This window comes from Equus przewalskii, chromosome 29 (assembly GCF_037783145.1).
Source record: "Equus przewalskii isolate Varuska chromosome 29, EquPr2, whole genome shotgun sequence".
NCBI classification, from domain to species: Eukaryota; Metazoa; Chordata; class Mammalia; order Perissodactyla; family Equidae; genus Equus; species Equus przewalskii.
The window spans coordinates 3513731-3533692 of record NC_091859.1 but is presented as its reverse complement, the minus strand read 5'-3'; positions in this window follow the sequence as shown (position 1 = coordinate 3533692).

Sequence of the window (19962 nt, the reverse complement as noted above, 5' to 3'; positions counted from 1 at the left end):
CTCTCTGTTGTTGTCCTTCTACTTATCTCCTCTGCTCTTGGTTTTGTAGCCCCTTTCCTTCTTTGGATTTTTCAGGAATGAGGGTTTTCCTGAGAATTTCCTGAAGAGGAGGTTTTGTGGCAATGAACTCCCTTAATTTTTGTTTATCTGCAAAAGTTTGTATTTCTCCATCGTATTTGAAGGGTATTTTTGCTGGGTAGAGAATTCTTGGCTGTAGATTTTTGTCCTTCAGATTTTTGAATATATCATTCCACTCTCTTCTAGCCTGTAAAGTTTCTGCTGAGAAATCTGCTGATAGCCCGATGGGGGTTCCTTTGTAGGTTAGTTTCTTTTGCCTGGCTGTCCTTAGTATTTTCTCCTTGTCGTTGATTTTGCTAGCTTCACTAATATATGCCGTGGGGTTGGTCTTCTTGCATTGATAAAGTTTGGAGATCTATTGGCTTCTGTCACCTGAAGATCCATCTCCCTCACCAGATTTGGGAAGTTCTCAGCCATTATTTCTTTGAATAGGCTTTCTGCCCCTTTCTCCTTCTCTTCTCCCTCTGGTATACCTATAATCCTTACGTTGCATCTCCTAATTGTGTCTGATAATTCTTGGAGAGTTTCTTTATTTCTTTTTAGTCTTGCTTCTCTCTCCTCCTCTGCCTGCAGCAATTCTATATTGCCATCTTCCCAATTGCTAATTCTTTCCTCCATAATATCTGCCCTACTTTTCAGAGCATGTAGATTTTTCTTAGTCTCCTCTATTATGTTCTTCATTTCCAATATTTCTGTTTGGTTCTTCTTTATCGTATCAAACTCTTTTGTGACATAGCTCCTGAACTCGTTGAGTTGTCGGTCAGAATTCTCTCTTAACTCATTGAGAATTTTAATGATGGCTGTTTTGAAGTCATCATCATTTAGGTTATATATCTCATTTTCTTTGGGATTGTTTTCTGTGTATTTGTTTCTTTCTGTTCTGGAGATTTAATGTATTTTTTCATATTGCTTGATGTTGTTGATTTGTGCCTCCGCATGGAGATAGAGTTTAGTTGCTCCTTTCACTTGTTTCAGCTGCTGTGGTGGGGGAGCAGCTGTTTATACTGCACCAACCAGGAACCCTGTCCGCAGTTGCTAACTGGGCCTGGGCCCCTCCTCGTAGCCACAGGGGCCCTTTGGATTTCCTCCTCTGCCGTGGGGGCCATCACAGGGGGGCTTCAGGCTGCTGGTGCCTACTGTTGCAGCCCACCTAGATGTGCTCTCTCCTTGGGGTCTGCAATGGTGTTATGGGCTTTTCCAGCGGCCTGGGGTGGGATCACTTATATTTGTCGCTCCGTCACTGTCGGCACCCACAAAATCTCACTTGTCCTCTATGGGTCGCAGCAGAGCTATTGGCATCTTCTACAGTCTGTGGTTAGTTCACCTAGCTATGCTGCTTTTGCCCTGGGGTCTTCCAGCCTTGTGGCTGGCGGCTGGGTGCCTTCTACTGGTGCTGTGCAAAGGCTTTCCCTAAGGCTGCTGTGAGCCTGTAGGGTTTCCCCCTAGGCTACGAAGCTGGGTCTCTGGAACTCCCCCCAGCCCCAGTCCTCTCCGTGATCTCCAGCTATCCCTAGTCCCACGGGGCGGGCAAGGGCAGCTGGGGGTCGCCCCACCCTCTGGGATTCTCTCCAGGCCTCTCCCAGAGCCGTGAATGCTGGGCATGGCCCCTCTGCTAATGGCAGACAGAGAGTTTTGTTGGCTGCCCGGGCGGAACTCCGACACTTCCCCTCCGGGTCGCAGAGCCGGCCTTTGAAAGTTCCCCCAGCCCAGGTCCTCTCCGAGATCTCTGGCAATCCCTAGTCTCACAGGGCGGGCAACGGCAGCTGGGAGACCTCTGTACCCTCAGTGACTCTCTCTGGGACCCTCCAGGCGCTGCAAACACCAGGCGGGGTCTCCCCGCCAATGGCGGGGAGAGACTCTCTCTGCGGGCTCAGGTGTGCAACTCCAAAGTTTCCCTCTGCATTTAGGAATAATTGCGGGGGGTTTAGGTAGGGTTCTGGTCACCTGTTTCCACCGTCACTCCTCTGTTGTGTTCTCGCTCCTGCCCTAGATGTGTGTAGATCCTCTGGGGGCGTCCGTTGGAAGAAAGCTGCTTGCGGGTACTAGGCTGCTCGTCGGGGTCGGAGAGTTTTCACCTATTTCCACATCCTCCCAGAGGAAAGTCCGTCCGCCTTCCGATGTATAGTCGCGTGGGTATCTCAGACATCCTGAGATGCTGTCTGGATATCCTTTGTCAAGCGATAAGTGTCCAAATAATTGTAGACTCGAAGGGGGAGAGACAAAGAGGACTACTCACGGCGCCATCTTGGATCTCCTCACAATGTCAAAGACAAAATATTTTTAGAAGAGATTTTGAACTCAGGGATCCACTGTGGGGGTTCTGTTATCCACAACCCCCCCCCCCATTTAAGGCAAGCTACTGTGTTGTCCCATGTCACACAGCTGGTAAGCTGTCAAACACAGATTTGAATCTAGGCTATCTGATTATATAACTTACAACATTATACTGTATGCATTGGAATTACATTTTCTGTTTTGATAGCACTTGAATGGTAAAAATCACATATTGCTTGGAGGTAATTTTGGTTAGTAAATTATCGACCTTAGGAACAGTGGAACAAATTCGATCATTTTGCTGACTTAAAAGGAAATATTGTACTCATATCCCGGCACTGACAATAGAGAAATAAATTCTATTTGAAAGATTGAAAATTTTAGCCATTTCATTTTGCTCATACGTGATTTTTGAGATCATGCAAAATTTTCAGTGACACTTTATAAAAGTACGTACTGGCAGCATATTTGTAAAAATGGTTGTATATATTAGCTTTCGTAGTTTGTTTTCTTCTTCTCGTGGAACTCACCATTAGTTGAAATGCTTAAGGTTAAAATGATTGTACCAGGGTCAAATTTTAAGGAAAATAAGAGGTTAGCAAGTAACAAATATAATGATGGGGACGTTAACCTAAAAGAGCACTTCTATATTTTACTAGGCTTTTATTTTCATCACTTTGCAAAGAAAGTGAATTTGAGAAAAATACGTGCAGGCCAACGTATACGGTCATGCGAGCTGTGTCCTGCACAGGGGCCCTCAGCCAAAGGAGCCTGTTAGGCTCAAACCCTTCTCAATATGCTACATGATGTGAGGTTGCATTAGCCCTGAGAGAACCATGCCTTTTTCTAGTTCATCTTTCCAGAGGGGCACCTGTTTCTAATTCAGGAAATGGGCCTTACATAATAGCAGCAGCCCTGAATATGTGGGCTGACCAAAATATTTTGCAGAGAATTTTTTTTATCAAAGTTTTTACTGAATGAGTATTTTGCAGGAAGAAGCAAATATTGCCAGGCCCAGGATTCAAAAGCACATAACTAAGTCCAGGCTTTGCAATAACTCTATAATTCTGGCAAAATGCCTAGTTTACATTTACTAGGGGAGATGTTTGTTCAAAATTATCTCTATGTCATTTTGTTCTTTAAATTCTGAGATTCATGAATTTATTATCAATGTTGGCATTCAAATGATCTTGGAAGGTATAGAATCTAAGTATATTTCCTGTAACGTTTGATATTCCTGATGTATTTTGCCACTGACATCGGAGTTAACTTTCATCGTTGAATCATCTCATGCACAGGACTCACCAACTTTTATTTTATAAAAGAAAACTATACTCTTGAGACGTACTGAAGAAATGACTAGACAATGAGCACTATAACTATCAAAAATTATAATAAAGATAGATGCACTTTCAATAAAATACATTAAATAATTCAGGAATCAAGAGGAAGAATAGTTCCTAGTTTGAAATAGGCATTTTGAATAGTCAGTGGCATCACTGGAGGTAAATCAACTCAGAATTATGATGTTCAGTTTATTATAATCCTTGCTGGTGGTATAATAATAAGTAAATTTAAAAAGTGAATAAGAAAATCCTAACACTGGTTATTAAAATGATGACAGAGTTCATTCCCAGCTTTGGTTCCCCTCACAAGAAAGCCAACTAGTAACTATTCATAGACAAGATACCATTGTGTTTATATACACTAATAATGAACTATCTGAAAAAAAATAAAGGAAACATTTACAATACCATCAAAACGAACAAAAGTACTTAGGAATAAATATAACCAAGGAGCTAAAAGATCTGCACACTGAAAACTATTAGACATTGATGAAAGATATTGAGGAAGCCATAAATAAATGGAAAGATATTCTGTGTTCATGAATGGGAATAATTAATATTGATAAAATGTCCATAGCACCCATAGCCATCAATAGATTCAATGCAATCTCTGTTAATATTCCATGGCATTTTTTACAGAAATAGAAAAAACAATCCTAAAATTTGTATGGAACTGTGAAAGAACCTGAATAGCCAAAACAATCTCAAGAAAGAAGAACAAAGCAGGAGACATCACATTTCCTGATTTCAAACTATGCTACAAAGCTATAGTAACCAAAACAGCATAGTAATGCCAGACACATAGACCAATGAAACAACTCTAAGACCCCAGAAATAAACCCATGAGTGTATGGTCAATTACTATTTGAGTAGAGAGACAAGAATACTCAATAGGGGAAAAGATAGTCTCTTCAATAAATTGTGTTGGGAAAACTGGATATTCACATGCAAAAGAATGAAACTAGATTCCGTAATTACACTATTCATAAAAATTAACTCAAAATGGATTAAAAGGGGAGTGGGCAGAGCAAAATGGCGGAGTGAGCTGACCCGGGATTCTCTCCCCTCCAAAATACAACAAAAGATTGGAAGAACTGAATTTCAGAGAACAAAAATAATGCCAGTTCGTTAGAGACCTACAATACCAAGAAGGCGGAGATCATAAACCTTGCTTACACCCTCGGAGGCGCTGGAACGGTAGGAGAGAACATCGCTCCCTCCCCTAGAGTCTGCGATCGCTGTGGCATGGGTTGGGAGGGAGCAGGGGAGGGGCCTCGCGACAGGGGGATCATCCAGGACTCCTGCCGCTGATTCAGTGGAGACCTGCTGACGGGGGGAAAGCTTCCATCTGCGGGGACCCTATAAATCAAGGGCCTTGGGAGACCAGAGAACAGAACTGATCTGAACCCAGACCGGCGCGTGTAACAGCCCCTCCCCCCCAGCAAAGCCAGTGGGCGCAGCCATCTTGCCCCAAGGCGGAGAGCTAACATGCCGCTCTCGACCCCCATCTAGTGGCGACAGGCTGTAACTGCAACTGAATTCTACCACCATGAGAAAAAACCGCTCCTCTACCATCCAGCAATTTATAAAAGCCCCAGACCAGAAGGAAACCAATAAAAACACAGAATTAAGTCCTGAGGACTTGGAATTAGGTAAACTAAGTAATAATAAATTCAGAGCAGCTATAATCAAAAAACTCAATGAGATAGAGAGAAAGATAGAGAAACAAGCCGAGTTCTGGAGTTACTTCACAAAAGAGATTGAAATCATAAAGAAGAATCAAACAGAATTACTTGAGATGAAAAACACAATGGACCAGATAAAACAGAATACGGATTCCCTGAATGCCCGTGTAGACAACCTAGAGGAGCAAATCAGCATAATCGAGGACAGACAGGGTGAATGACGCCAGACAGAGGAAGAAAGAGAACTAAGAATTAAAAAAAATGAGGAAAATCTCCGAGAGATAATGGATTCAATGAGGAGTAAGAACATAAGGATCATAGGAATTCCTGAGAATATGGAAAAGGAAAATGGAGCAGAAAGTGTGCTTAACGAAATTATTGAAGAGAACTTCCCAAATCTAGGGATCAACGGAGAAATGTGTGTAGAGGAGGGTTTTAGATCTCCTAGATTTGTCAATGTAAAAAGACCCACCGCAAGGCACATAATAGTAAAGTTGGCAAATAGGAATGATAAGGAAAGAATACTTAGGGAAGTAAGAAAAAAAAAGAGAATAACCTATAAAGGAGCCCCTATTAGACTGTCAGCGGATTTCTCTACAGAAACCCTACAAGCTAGGAAAGAATGGAGTGATATATTCAAAGCTTTAAAGGATAAAAACCTTCAGCCAAGAATACTCTATCCAGCAAGAATTTCCTTCAGATATGAGGGAGAAATTAAATCTTTTCCAGACAAACAAAAGTTAAGGGAATTTGTAACTAAAAGCCCTCCATTACAAGAAATCCTCAAGAAGGCTCTCATACTTGAAAAAAGAAAAAAGGGAGAAAGGGGACACAATCCACAGACTAGGGAGACCGATGGATAGAACCAGAACAGGATAGCAAATATTCAACTATAGCATTAGGGTGAAAATAAGGAAACTACCAAAACAAGGATGATCTTAGCACTCTAACTACAAATTAATAAGATGAGTTGGAATAAAAAATGAAAATAATTACTTAGGAGGGGAAGAGCAAAGGGTCTAAATCAGTATTGGTCGAGTAAGTAAGAGACCACCAGAGAATAGACTATATTATACATGAGATTCTAAATAGAAACTTCAAGGTAGACACTAAAATAAAGTACAGAACAGAGTCACAAATCATAGATAAGGAAAAATCTAAGAAACCCAGCATAAGAAATTGCAGTATTAAATGGGTAGTCTAAAGCACACAGGAAAAGAAACACAGGAAAACAAGATAATGAGCGACAGATTGACAGCATTAAGTCCACATGCATCAATAATCACTCTCAATGTGAACGGATTGAACTCTCCAATAAAAAGACACAGAGTGGCAAAGTGGATTAAAGAACAAGATCCAACAATTTGTTGCCTCCAGGAAACACACCTCAGCCCCAAGGACAAACACAGACTCAGGGTGAAGGGGTGGAGGACAATACCTCAAGCAAATAGCAAGGAAAAAAAGGCAGGTGTTGCAATTCTCATATCAGACCAAGTGGATTTCAAAATAAGACAGGTAAAGAGAGACACGGAGGGACAATATATAATGATCAAAGGGACACCTCATCAAGAAGAAATAACGCTTATAAATATCTATGCACCCAACACAGGAGCACCAAGATTCATAAAGCAACTATTAACAGACCTAAAGGAAGATGTTAAAAACAACACAATAATAGTAGGGGACCTCAACACCCCACTCACATCAATGGACAGATCATCCAGACAGAAAATCAACAAGGAAATAGTGGAGCTGAATGAAAAACTAAAACAATTGGACTTAATAGACATATATAGATCACTCCACCCTGAAGGAGCTGAATACACATTCTTCTCAAGTGCACATGGAACATTCTCTAGGATAGACCATATGTTGGGAAACAAGGCAAGCCTCTATAAATTTAAAAAAATTGAAATAATAACAAGCATCTTCTCAGATCATAGTGCTATAAGGCTAGAAATTAACTACAAGAAAAAAGCTGAGAAAGGCACAAAGATGTGGAGACTAAACAACACACTACTGAACAAGCAATGGATCATTGAAGAAATTAAAGAAGAAATAAAAACATACCTGGAAACAAATGAAAATGATAGCATGCCATACCAACTCATATGGGATACAGCAAAAGCTGTATTAAGAGGAAAATTCATCACAATACAGGCACATCTTAACAAACAAGAAAAATCCCAAATAAGCAACCTTAAAGCACACCTAACTGAACTAGAGAAAAAAGAACAAATGAAGCCCAAAGTCAGCAGAAGGAGAGAAATAATAAAAATCAGAGCAGAAATAAATACTATTGAAACGAAAAAGGCAGTAGAAAGGATCAATGAGACAAAGAGCTGGTTTTTTGAGAAGATAAATAAAATTGACAAACCTCTAGCCAGACTTACAAAGAAAAAAAGAGAGAAAGCTCAAATAAACAAAATCAGAAATGAGCGAGGAGAAATAACAACAGACTCTGCAGAAATACAACAGATTATAAGAGAATACTACAAAAAACTATATGCCAACAGAATGGATAACCTAGAGGAAATGGATAAATTCCTGGACTCCTACAATCTCCCAAAGCTCATGCAAGAAGAGGCAGACAATTTGAACAGACCAATCACAAGGAAAGAGATTGAAACAGCAATCAAAAGCATCCCAAAGAATAAAACCCCAGGACCAGATGGCTTTCCTGGAGAATTCTACCAAACTTTCAGAGAGGATTTAATACCTATCCTTTTCAAGCTATTCCAAAAAATTAGGGAAGATGGAACACTTCCTAACACATTCTATGAGGCCAACATCACGCTGATACCAAAACCTGACAAGGACACCACGAAAAAAGAGAACTACAGGCCAATATCACTGATGAACATAGATGCAAAAATTCTAAACAAAATTTTGGCAACCAGAATTCAGCAATTCATCAAAAGAATCATACATCAGGATCAGGTGGGATTCATACCAGGGACACAGGGATGGTTCAACATCCACAAATCAACCAACGTGATACACCACATCAACAAACTGAGGAATAAAAACCACATGATCATCTCACTAGATGCAGAGAAGGCATTTGACAAGATCCAACAGCCATTTATGATAAAAACTCTGAACAAAATGGGCATAGAAGGAAACTACCTCAACATAATAAAGGCCATATACGACAAACCTATAGCCAACATCATACTCAATGGGCAAAAACTGAACCCCATCCCCCTGAAAACAGGAACGAGACAAGGATGCCCTCTATCACCACTCTTATTTAACATAGTACTGGAGGTCCTGGCCAGAGCAATCAGGCAAGAAAAAGGAATAAAAGGAATCCAAATAGGGAGGGAAGAAGTGAAACTCTCGCTGTTTGCAGACGACATGATCTTATATATAGAAAACCCAAATTATCCATTGGAAAACTGTTAGAAGTAATCAACAACTACAGCAAAGTTGCAGGGTATAAAATCAATTTGCATAAATCAGTAGCATTTCTATACTCCAGTAATGAACCAACAGAAAAAGAACTCAAGAATACAATACCATTCACAATCGCAACAAAAAGAATAAAATACCTTGGGGTAAATTTAACTAAGGAAGTGAAGGACCTATATAATGAAAATTACAAGGCCTGTCTGAGAGAATTGGATGACGACATAAGGAGATGGAAAGACATTCCATGTACATGGATTGGAAGAATAAACATAGTTAAAATGTCCATTCTACCTAAAGCAATCTACAGATTCAACGCCATCCCAATCAGAATCCCAACGACATTCTTTACAGAATTAGAACAAAGAATCCTAAAATTCATATGGGGCAACAAAAGACTCCAAATTGCTAAAGCAATCCTGAGAAAAAAGAACAAAACGGGAGGCATCACAATCCCTGACTTCAAAACATACTACAAAGCTACAGTAATCAAAACAGCATGGTACTGGTACAAAAACAGGTGCACAGATCAAGGGAACAGAATTGAAAGCCCAGAAATAAAATCACACATCTATGGACAGCTTATCTTTGACAAAGGAGCTGAGGGCATACAATGGAGAAAAGAAAGTCTTTTCAACAAATGGTGCTGGGAAAATTGGAAAGCCACATGTAAAAGAATGAAAATTGACCATTCTTTTTCACCATTCACCAAAATAAACTCAAAATGGATTAAAGACCTAAAGGTGAGACCTGAAACCATAAGGCTTCTGGAAGAAAACGTAGGCAGTACACTCTTTGACATCAGTATTACAAGGATCTTTTCGGACACCATGCCTGCTCAGAGAAGGGAAACAATAGAAAGAATAAACAAATGGGACTTCATCAGATTAAAGAGCTTCTTCAAGGCAAATGAAAACAGGATTGAAACGAAAAAACAACCCACTAACTGGGAAAAAATATTTGCAAGTTGTACATCTGACAAAGGCTTAATATCCTTAATATATAAAGAACTCTCGCAACTCAATCACAAAACGTCAAACAACCCAATCAAAAAATGCGCTGGAGACATGAACAGACATTTCTCCAAAGAAGATATACTGATGGCCAATAGGCACATGAAAAGATGCTCATCATCGCTGATCATCAGGGAAATGCAAATCAAAGCTACACTAAGATATCACCTTACACCCGTTAGAATGACAAAAATATCTAAAACTAATAGCAACAAATGTTGGAGAGGTTGCGGAGAAAAAGGAGCCCTCATACACTGCTGGTGGGATTGCAAACTGGTGCAGCCACTATGGAAAACAGTATGGAGATTCCTCAAAAAACTAAAAATAGAACTACCATAAGATCCAGCCATCCCACTACTGGGTATTTATCCAAAGAGCCTGAAGTCAGCAATCCCAAAAGTCCTGTGCACCCCAATGTTTATTGCAGCACTGTTTACAATAGCCAAGACGTGGAAGCAACCTAAGTGCCCATCAACAGACGAATCGATAAAGAAGATGTGGTACATATATACAATGGAATACTACTCAGCTGCAAAACAGAACAAAATCATTCCATTTGCAATAACATGGATGGACCTTGAGAGAATTATGTTAAGTGAAATAAGCCAGCGAGAGAAAGATAATCTGTGTATGACTCCACTCATATGAGGAATTTAAAACTATGGACCAAGAACAGTTTAGTGGATACCAGGGGAAAGGCGGGGTGGGGGGTGGGCACAAAGGGTGAAGTGGTGCACCTACAACATGACTGACAAACATTAATGTACAATTGAAATTTCACAAGATTGTAACCTATCAATAACTCAATAAAAAAAATGATTGTTTCTAAAAAAAAAAAATGGATTAAAAGACTTAAATCTAAGGCCTTAAGTCATAGCATAAAACTCCTAAAAGGAAACTTAGGTAAAAGCTCCTTGACATTCGTCTTTGCAATGATTTTTGGATATGACACCAAAAGCAAAATCAACAAAAGCAAAAATCAACACATAGGACTACATAAAACTAAAAAGCTTCTGCATAGCCAAAGAAGCAATCAAAAAAATGAAAAGGCGATGGGAGAAAATATTTGCAAACTGTCAATCTGATAAGGGGTTAATACCCAAAATATATAAAGAACTCATACAACTTAATAGCAAAGAAACAAATATGATTAAAAGATGGACAAAAGATCTGAATGACTTCTTTTCCAAAGAAGATATACAAATGGCCAACAGGTACATGAAATGGCTCTCAGCATCACTCACTAATCATCAGGGAAATGCAAATCAAAACCACAATGAAATATCACCTCTCTCCTGTTAGAATGGGTAATTTAACAGATATAGGCCTATTCAAACTAACTTTTTTGTATGAGATTTGGCTGATTGCATTTTTCAAGGAATTCATCCATTTCATCTAGATTGTCAAATTTGTAGGCATAGAGTTATTCACAGTATTCCTTTATTATCGTTTCGATGCCTATGGGATCTCTAGTGGTGTTCCCTCTTTCATTTCTGATATTACTAATTGTAATATCCTCTCTCTTCTTTTTCTTAGGCTGGCTAGGGGCTTATCAATCTTATTGATCTTTTCAGAGAGCCAGCTTTGGGTTTCATTGATTTTCTCTATTTCCTATTTTCAATTTCATTGATTTCTGCTCTAATTCTTATTCTTTCTTTTCTTATGCTTACTTTGGGTTTAATTTACTCTTCTTCCCTAGTTTCCTAAGGTGGAATCTTAGATTATTGATTTTAGATTTTTCTTCTTTTCTAATACAGGTGTTCAATGTTATAACTTTTCATCTAAACACTTCCTTCACTCCATCCCACAAATTTTGATAAGTTGTGTGTACATTTTCATTTATTTCAAAATATTTTTTCTTTCTCTTTTGAGATTTCTTCTTTGACTCATGTTATTTAGGAGTGTGCTGCTTAATATCCAAGCATTTTATTATTTTCTAGCTACCTTTCTGTTATTGATTTCTAGGTTAATTCCACTATTGTTTGAGAGTAGACATTGTATGATTTCTATTTTTAAAAATTTGCTGTTTGTTTTATGGCCAAGAATGTGGTTATTTTGGTTAATATTCTGTGTGAGCTGGAGAAGAATGTGTGTTTTTCTGTTGTTGGATTAAGTAATCTTTAGATGTCCATAATATCCAATTGATGGATGGTGTAGTTGAATTCTACTGTATCCCTCCTGATTTTCTGTCTCCTGCATTTCTGGTAGAGAGACACTGAAGTCTCCAACTATAAGAGTGGATACTTCTATTTCTCCTTGAAGTTCTATCAGGTGTTGCCTTACAGAGTTTGACACGATATTGTTAGGCACAAACACATTAAGGATTGTTATGTCTTCTTAGAGAACTAACCTTTCTTAATTATGTAGTGCCCTTCTTTATCCTTGATAACTTTCCTTGCTCTAAAGCTGGCTCTGTCTCAAAGTAACATAGCTATTCCCACTTTCTTTTGATTAGTGTTAGTCTAGTATATCTTTCTCCATCCATTTAAACTTTAATCTACATGTGTCTTTATTAAGTGTGTATTTTGTAAACAACATAGACTTGGGTCTTGTTTTTTGATTCACTCTGACAATCTCTGTTCTTTAGTTGGTGTATTTAGACCAATGACATTCAAAGTGAATATTAACATAGTTGGATTAATATCTACCACATTTGTTACTGTTTGTTGCCCTTATTCTTTGTTTCTATTTTTGTCTTCCTTCTTTCTCTGTATTTTGTGATTTTCATTGAGCATTTTATGATTCTTTTTTCTCTCCTTTCTTAACATATCAACTATCCTTCTTTTTTTATTCTATTAGTTGTTGCCCTAGAACTTGCAATATATACTTACAACTAATCCAAGTCCTCTTTCAAATAACACTATGCTGCTTTATGGCTACTGTCATCACCTTATAATAACAAAATAATCCTAATTCTCCCTTCCTGTCCCTTGGTCAGGACAATGAATTGCTGTCATTCATTTCACTTATACACAAGCATACAAAAGCATATATATAAATAGTTATAAAATCAAATACTTGGGTGCTATTATTGTTTTGAGCCAATTTTTTATCTGTTATATCAACTAAGATTGAGAAAAATGTTTTATTTTACCTTCACTTACTCCTTTTTAAATGTAAATCCGTTTCTGACCTATATAATTTTCCTTCTTTCTAAAGATCTTCTTTTAACATTTCTGGTAAGGCAGGCATACTGGTAATAAATTCCCTCAATTAATGTTTATCTGAGCAAGACTTTATTTTCCTTTACTTTTGAAGATAATCTTACAAGGTGCAGAATTCCAGGTTGGTGTTTTTTTCTCTAGACACAAAATTTTTCACTCTACTCTCTTCTTACTTGTATGATTTCTGAGAAGTCAGATGTAATTCTTGTCTTTGCTCCTTTATAGGTAAAGTGTTTATCCTCCTCTCTCTGACTTTTCTCGGAAATTTTTTTTTTATCTTAGATTTTCTGTAGTTTGAAAATTATATGTCTAGGTGTATTTTTTTGGCAAAGGGGCATTTATCTTGCATGGTGTTCTCTGAGCCTCCTGGATGTGTGGTTTGGTGTCGATATTAATTTGGGAAAAGTCTCAGTTTCAAATATTTCTTCTGTCCCTTTCTCTCTTTTTTCTTCTCTGATATTCCCACTACATTTATGTTAAACCTTCTGTCATTGACCCACTGTTCTTGGATATTCTGTTCTGGGGTTTGTCTTCTTTTCAGTCTGTTTTTCTCTTTGCAGTTTGAGAGTTTTCTATTGAGATCTCCTCAAGTGCAAGGACTTTTTCCTCAGCTGTGTCCCGTCTACTAATTAGCCCTTCAAAGCCATTCTTCATTTCTGTTAACAGTGTTTTTGACCTCTAGCATTTCTTTCTGGTTCTTTTTAGATTTTCCATCTCTCTACTTACATTGCACGTCTGTTCTTGCATACTGTCTACTTTATCCATTAAACCCCTTAGCATAGTAATCATAGCTGTTTTAAATTCCTGGTCCGATAATCTCAACATCCCTGACATGTCTGGTTCTGATGTTTGCTTCAAACTGTACATTTTTTAATTAAGGTTATGAAAGTTAACATCCTTGTGAAATTACAGTTGTACATCATTATTAGTCATGTTGTAGGTACACCACTTCACCCCTAGTGCCCTCCCCTCAACCCCCTTTCCCCTGGCAACCACCGATCAGTTCTCTTTGTCCATATGTTAACTACCACCTATGAGTGGAGTCATACAGAGTTCGTCTTTCTCTGTCTGGCTTACTTCACTGAACATAATACCCTCAAGGTCTATCCATGTTGTTGTGAATGGGATGACTTTGTCCTCTTTTATGGTTGAGTAGTATTCCATTGTATATATATATATATATATATATATATATATATATATATATATATATACCACATCTTCTTTAACCAATCATCAGTTTCTGGGCACTTAGGTTGGTTCCATGACTTGGCTATTGTGAATAATGCTGTGATGAACATAGGGGTGCATGGAACTTTTGGAATTGCTGATTTCAGGTTCTTAGGGTAGATACCCAGTAATGGGATGGCTGGGTCATAAGGTATTTCTATTCTTAACTTTTTGAGGAATCTCCATACTGTTTTCCATAGTGGCTGCACCAGTTTGCATTCCCACCAACAGTGTATGAGGGTTCCCTTTTCTCCACAGCCTCTCCAACATTTGTCACTCTTGGTTTTGGATATTTTTGCCATTCTAACAGGTGTAAGGTGATATCCTAGTGTAGTTTTGATTTGCATTTCCCTGCTGATTAGTGATGATGAGCATCTTTTCATGTGTCTATTGGCCATCCGTATATCTTCTTTGGAGAAATGTCTGTTCATGTCCCATGCCCATTTTGTAATTGGGTTGTTTGATTTTTTATTGTTGAGTTGTGTGAGTTCTTTGTATATTATGGAGATTAACCTTTTGTTGGATAAATAACTTGTGAATATTTTTTCCCAATTAGTGGGCTGTTTTTTTGTTTCCATTCTGTTTTCCCTTGCCTTGAAAAACCTCTTTAGCCTGATGAAGTCCCTTTTGTTTATTCTTTCTATTGTGTCCCTCATGTGAGGGGTTATAGTGTCCGAAAAGATTCTTTTGAAGATGATGTCAAAGAGTGTACTGCCAATATTCTCTTCTAGAAGACTTATTGTTTCAGGCCTAATCTTTAGGTCTTTGATCCACTTTGAGTTTATTTTTGTAAATGGTGAAAAAGAATGGTTGATTTTCATTCTTTTACATGTGGCTGTCCAGTTTTCCCAGTACTATTTGTTGAAGAGACTTTCTTTCCTCCATTGTAGGCCCTCAGCTCCTTTGTCAAAGATTAGCTGTCCAAAGATGTGTGGTTTTATTTCTGGGCTTTCAATTCTGTTCCATTGATCTGTGCATCTGTTTTTGTACCACTACCATGCTGTTTTGATTACTGTAGCTTTGTAGTATGTTTTGAAGTCAGGGATTGTGATGCCTCCAGCTTTGTTCTTCTTTCTCAGGATTGCTTTAGCAATTCGGGGTCTTTTCTTGCTCCATATGAATTTTAGGATTCTTTGTTCAATTTCTGTAAAGAATGACATTGGGATTCTGATTGGGATAACATCGAATCTGTAGATTGCTTTAGGTAGTATTGACATTTTAACTATGTTTATTCTTCCAATCCATGTGCATGGAATGTCTTTCCATCTCTTTATGTTGTCATCAATTTCTTTCAAGAAGGTCTTGTAGTTTTCATTGTATAGAACTTTCACTTCCTTGGTTAAATTTATCCCAAGGTATTTTATTCTTTTTGTTGAGATTGTGAATGGGATTGAGTTCTTGAGATCTTTTTCTGTTAGTTCATTGTTAGCATATAGAAATACTACTGATTTATGTATGTTGATTTTATACCCTGCAACTTTGCTGTAGTTGTTGATTGTTTCTAATAGTTTTTCTATGGATTCTTTGGGGTTTTCTATATATAAGATCATGTTGTCTGCAAACAGCGAGAGTTTTACTTCTTCATTGCCTATTTGGATTCCTTTTATTTCTTTTTCCTGCCAAATAGCTCTGGCCAAAACCTCCAGTACTATGTTGAATAAGAGTGGTGAAAGTGGGCACACTTGTCTTGTTCCTGTTCTGAGTGGGATGGGTTTCAGTTTTTGTCCGTTGAGTATGATGTTGGCTGTGGGTTTGTCATGTATGGCCTTTATTATGTTGAGGTACTTTCCTTCTATACCTATTTTATTGAGGGTTTTTATCATAAATGGATGTTGGATCTTGTCGAATGCTTTCTCTGCATCTATTGAGATGATCATGTGGTTTTTGTTTCTCATTTTGTTAATGTAGTGAATCACGTTGATTGACTTGCGGATGTTGAAGCATCCCTGTGTCCCTGGTATAAATCCCACTTGATCATGGTGTATAATCTTTTTGATATATTGCTGTATTCGGTTTGCCAAAATTTTGTTGAGGATGTTTACATCTATGTTCATCAGTGATATTGGCCTGTAGATTTCCTTCTTTGTGTTGTCCTTGTCAGGTTTGGGGATCAGGGTGATGTTGGCTTCATAGAATGTATTAGGGAGTGCTCCATCTTCCTCAATTTTCTGGAATAGTTTGAGAAGGATAGGTATTAAATCTTCGTTGAATGTTTGGTAGAATTCTCCAGAGAAGCCGTCTGGTCCTGGACTCTTATTTTTGGGGAGGTTTTTGATTACTGTTTCTATTTCTTTACTTGTGATTTGTCTATTCAGATTCTCTATTTCTTCCTGATTCACTTTGGGTGGATTGTATGAGTCTAGGAGTTTATCCATTTCTTCAAGGTTGTTCAATTTGTTGGCATATAGTTTTTCATAGTATTCTCTTATGATCTTTTGTATTTCTTCGGTATCTGTTGTGATTTCTCCTCTCTCATTTCTAATTTTATTTATTTGAGACTTCTCTCTTTTTTTTTTAGTGAGTCTGGCTAAGAGTTTGTCAATTTGGTTAATTTTTTTGAAGAACCAACTCTTTGTTTCATTGATCCTTTCTACTGTCTTTTTTGTTTCAATATCATTTATTTCTGCTCTAATTTTTATTATTTCCCTCCATCTACTGACTTTGGGCTTTGTTTGTTCTTCTTTTTCTAATTCTGTTAGGTGTCGTTTGAGGTTGTTTATGTAAGATTTTTCTTGCTTATTGAGGTGAGCCTGTATTCCAATGAATTTCCCTCTTAGGACTGCCTTTGCTGTGTCCCAAATCGTTTGGTACGGTGTGTTTTCATTTTCATTTGTCTCCAGATAATGTTGGATTTGTTCTTTAATTTCTTCAATAATCCATTGTTTGTTCCATAGCATGTTGTTTAGTCTCCACATTTTTGGCACTGTCCCAGCTTTATTCTTGTAGTTATTTCTAGTTTCATAGCATTATGATCAGAAAAGATGCTTGATATTATTTCAACCCTCTTGAACTTATTGATGCTTGCTTTGTTTCCCAAGATATGGTCTATCCTTGAGAATATACCATGCGTGCTTGAGAACAATGTGTAACCTGCTGTTTTTGGATGAAGTGTCCTATATATATCTATTAGGTCCATCTGATCAAATTTTTCATTTAATTCTATAATTTCCTTGTTGATTTTCTGTCTGGATGATCTGTCCATTGGTGTTAATGGGGTGTTGAGTTCCCTACTATTATTGTATTGCTGTTGATGTCTCCTTTTAGTTTTGTTAATAGTTTCTTTATGAATTTTGGTGCTCCTGTGTTAAGTGCGTATATATTTATAAGTGTTATGTTATCTTGGTGGAGCATCCCTTTTATCATTATATACTGTCCCTCTTTGTCTTTCTTTATCTGTTTTGCTTTGAAGTCTACTTTGTCTGATATAAGTATGGCAACACCTGCTTTCTTTTGTTCATTATTAGCTTGGAGTATTGTCTTCCATCCCTCACTTGAATCTGTGTTTGTCTTTGGGGCTGAGGTGTGTTTCCTGGAGGCACCATATTGTTGGATCTTGTTCTTTGATCCATCCTGCCACTCTGTGCCTTTTGATTGGAGAGTTCAATCCCTTCACGTTTAGAGTGATTATTGAAATGTGGGGGCCTACTGTTGCCATTTTATCACCTGTTTTCCAGTTCTTTTGCATTTTGTCCTGATGGAGAGCTGTTACTTTGTGTTATTGTCCTTCTGCTTATCTCCTTTCTTCTGGATTTTGTAACCCCTTTCCTTTTTTTGATTTTCAGGAATGATTTTCTTCCTGAGCAATGCTTGAAGAGGAGGTTTTGTGGCAATGAACTCCCTTAACTTTTGTTTATCTGGGAAAGTTTTTATTTCTCCATCGTATTTGAAGGATATTTTCGCTGGGTAGAGTATTCTTGGCTGCAGGTTTTTGTCCTTCAGAGTTTTGAATATTTCATTCTAATCTCTTCTAGCCTGTAAGGTCTCTCCTGAGAAATCTGCTGATAGCCTTATGGGGTTTCCTTTGTAAGTTATTTTCTTCTGGCTGGCTGCCCTTAGTATTTTCACTTTGTCATTGACTTTTGCTAGTTTCACTACTATATGCCTTGGGGTTGGTCTTCTTGCATTAATAAAGTTTGGAGATCTATTGGCTTCTGTCACATGAAGTTCCATCTCTCTTCCCAAGTTTGGAAAGTTCTCAGCTATTATTTCTTTGAACAGGCCTTCTGCCCCCTTCTCCTTCTCTTCTCTCTCTCGTATACCTATAATCCTTATGTTGCATCTCCTAATTGAGTCAGATAATTCTCGGAGAGTTTCTTCATTTCTTTTTAGTCTAAGTTCTCTCTCCTCCTCTGCCTGCAGCATTTCTATATTCCTATCCTCCAAATTGCTACTTCTGTCCTCCATATTATCGACCCTACTGTTCAGAGAGTCCAGATTTTTCTTAATCTCCTCCATTGTGTTCTTCATCTCCAGTATATCTAATTGGTTCTTTATAGTGTCAAGCTTTGTTGTGACATAGCTTCTGAACTCATTGAGTTGTCTAAAAAGAATTTTCTTTTAACTCATTGTGTTTTTTAATAACGGCAGTTTTGAAATCTTCGTCATTTAGGTTATAGATTTCATTGTCTTTGGGATTGTTATCTGGGTGCTTATCATTTTCCTTCTGTTCTGGAGATTTAATATATTTTTTCATACTGCTTGATGGCATGGATTTGTGCCTCCACATAGAGATAGAGTTTGGTGTTGTTTCCACTTGTTGCGACTGGTGTAGGGGGTCAGCTGTTTAGACTGCACCAACCAGGAACTCTGTCAGCTGTTACTGACTGGACTTGGACCCCTCCTTGTAGTCACAATGGTCCTGTGCGGTCTCTTGTCAGTTGTGGGGGCGATCGCAAGGGGCCTCAGGCTGCTGGTGCCTACTGTTGCAGCCCACTTTGACGCGCTCCCTCCTTGTGGTCTGCAGCAGTGTTGTGGGCTTTCCCAGCAGCCAGGAGCAGGATCACCTATAATCGCCACTTTGTCCCTAACAGAGCCCACAAGATCACACATGTCCACTATAGGTCCCAGCAGAGCTATGGGTATCTTCTTCAGTCTATTTTTAGCTCATCTAGCTGTGCTACTTTTGCCCCAGGGTCTTTCCGCCTTGCAATTGCCAGTCGGGACCTCTCCATTAGTGCTGTGCAGAGGCTTTCGCTGAGGCTGCTGTAGGAACCTGGAATTCCCCTCTGGGCTACGTAGCCATTTCACTGGAGCTCCACTCTGCCCCACTGCACTCTCACGGGATCTCTGGGAGCCCCTTGCCTCATCTGGGACATGGCCAGAGTCCGTGGGCCTGGCGATGGCTTGTAAGTTGCTGCCTTGTGGTGAATTCTGCTCTAGGGAGCTTCCTGGTGTTCCGAATGCTGGGCGAGGCCTCCCTGCCAATGGCGAGCAGAGGCCCTCCCTGCTGGTGGGGTGCCGGACCCTGGAGCGTTCCCCCGGGCCGCAGAGCTGGGTGTTGGAGCTCCACCCAGTCCCCAAGCACGTCCATAGGAAGTCCAGGCACCTCCTGCACCGACCCGTGTGCTGGAGACCGTGGGCCCAGCAGCAGCTCGCGGTCTGGTGCAGTGCCAGGGAATCCACCTGCTGGGAGCTTCCCTTTGTTCTGGGTTCTGGGCGGTGCCTCCCAGCTAATGGGGAGCAGAGGCTTTCCCTGCCGGGGGGGTGTGGGACCCCAGAGTCCCCCACCCGAGCCACAGAGCTGGGTGCTGGAGCTCCAATC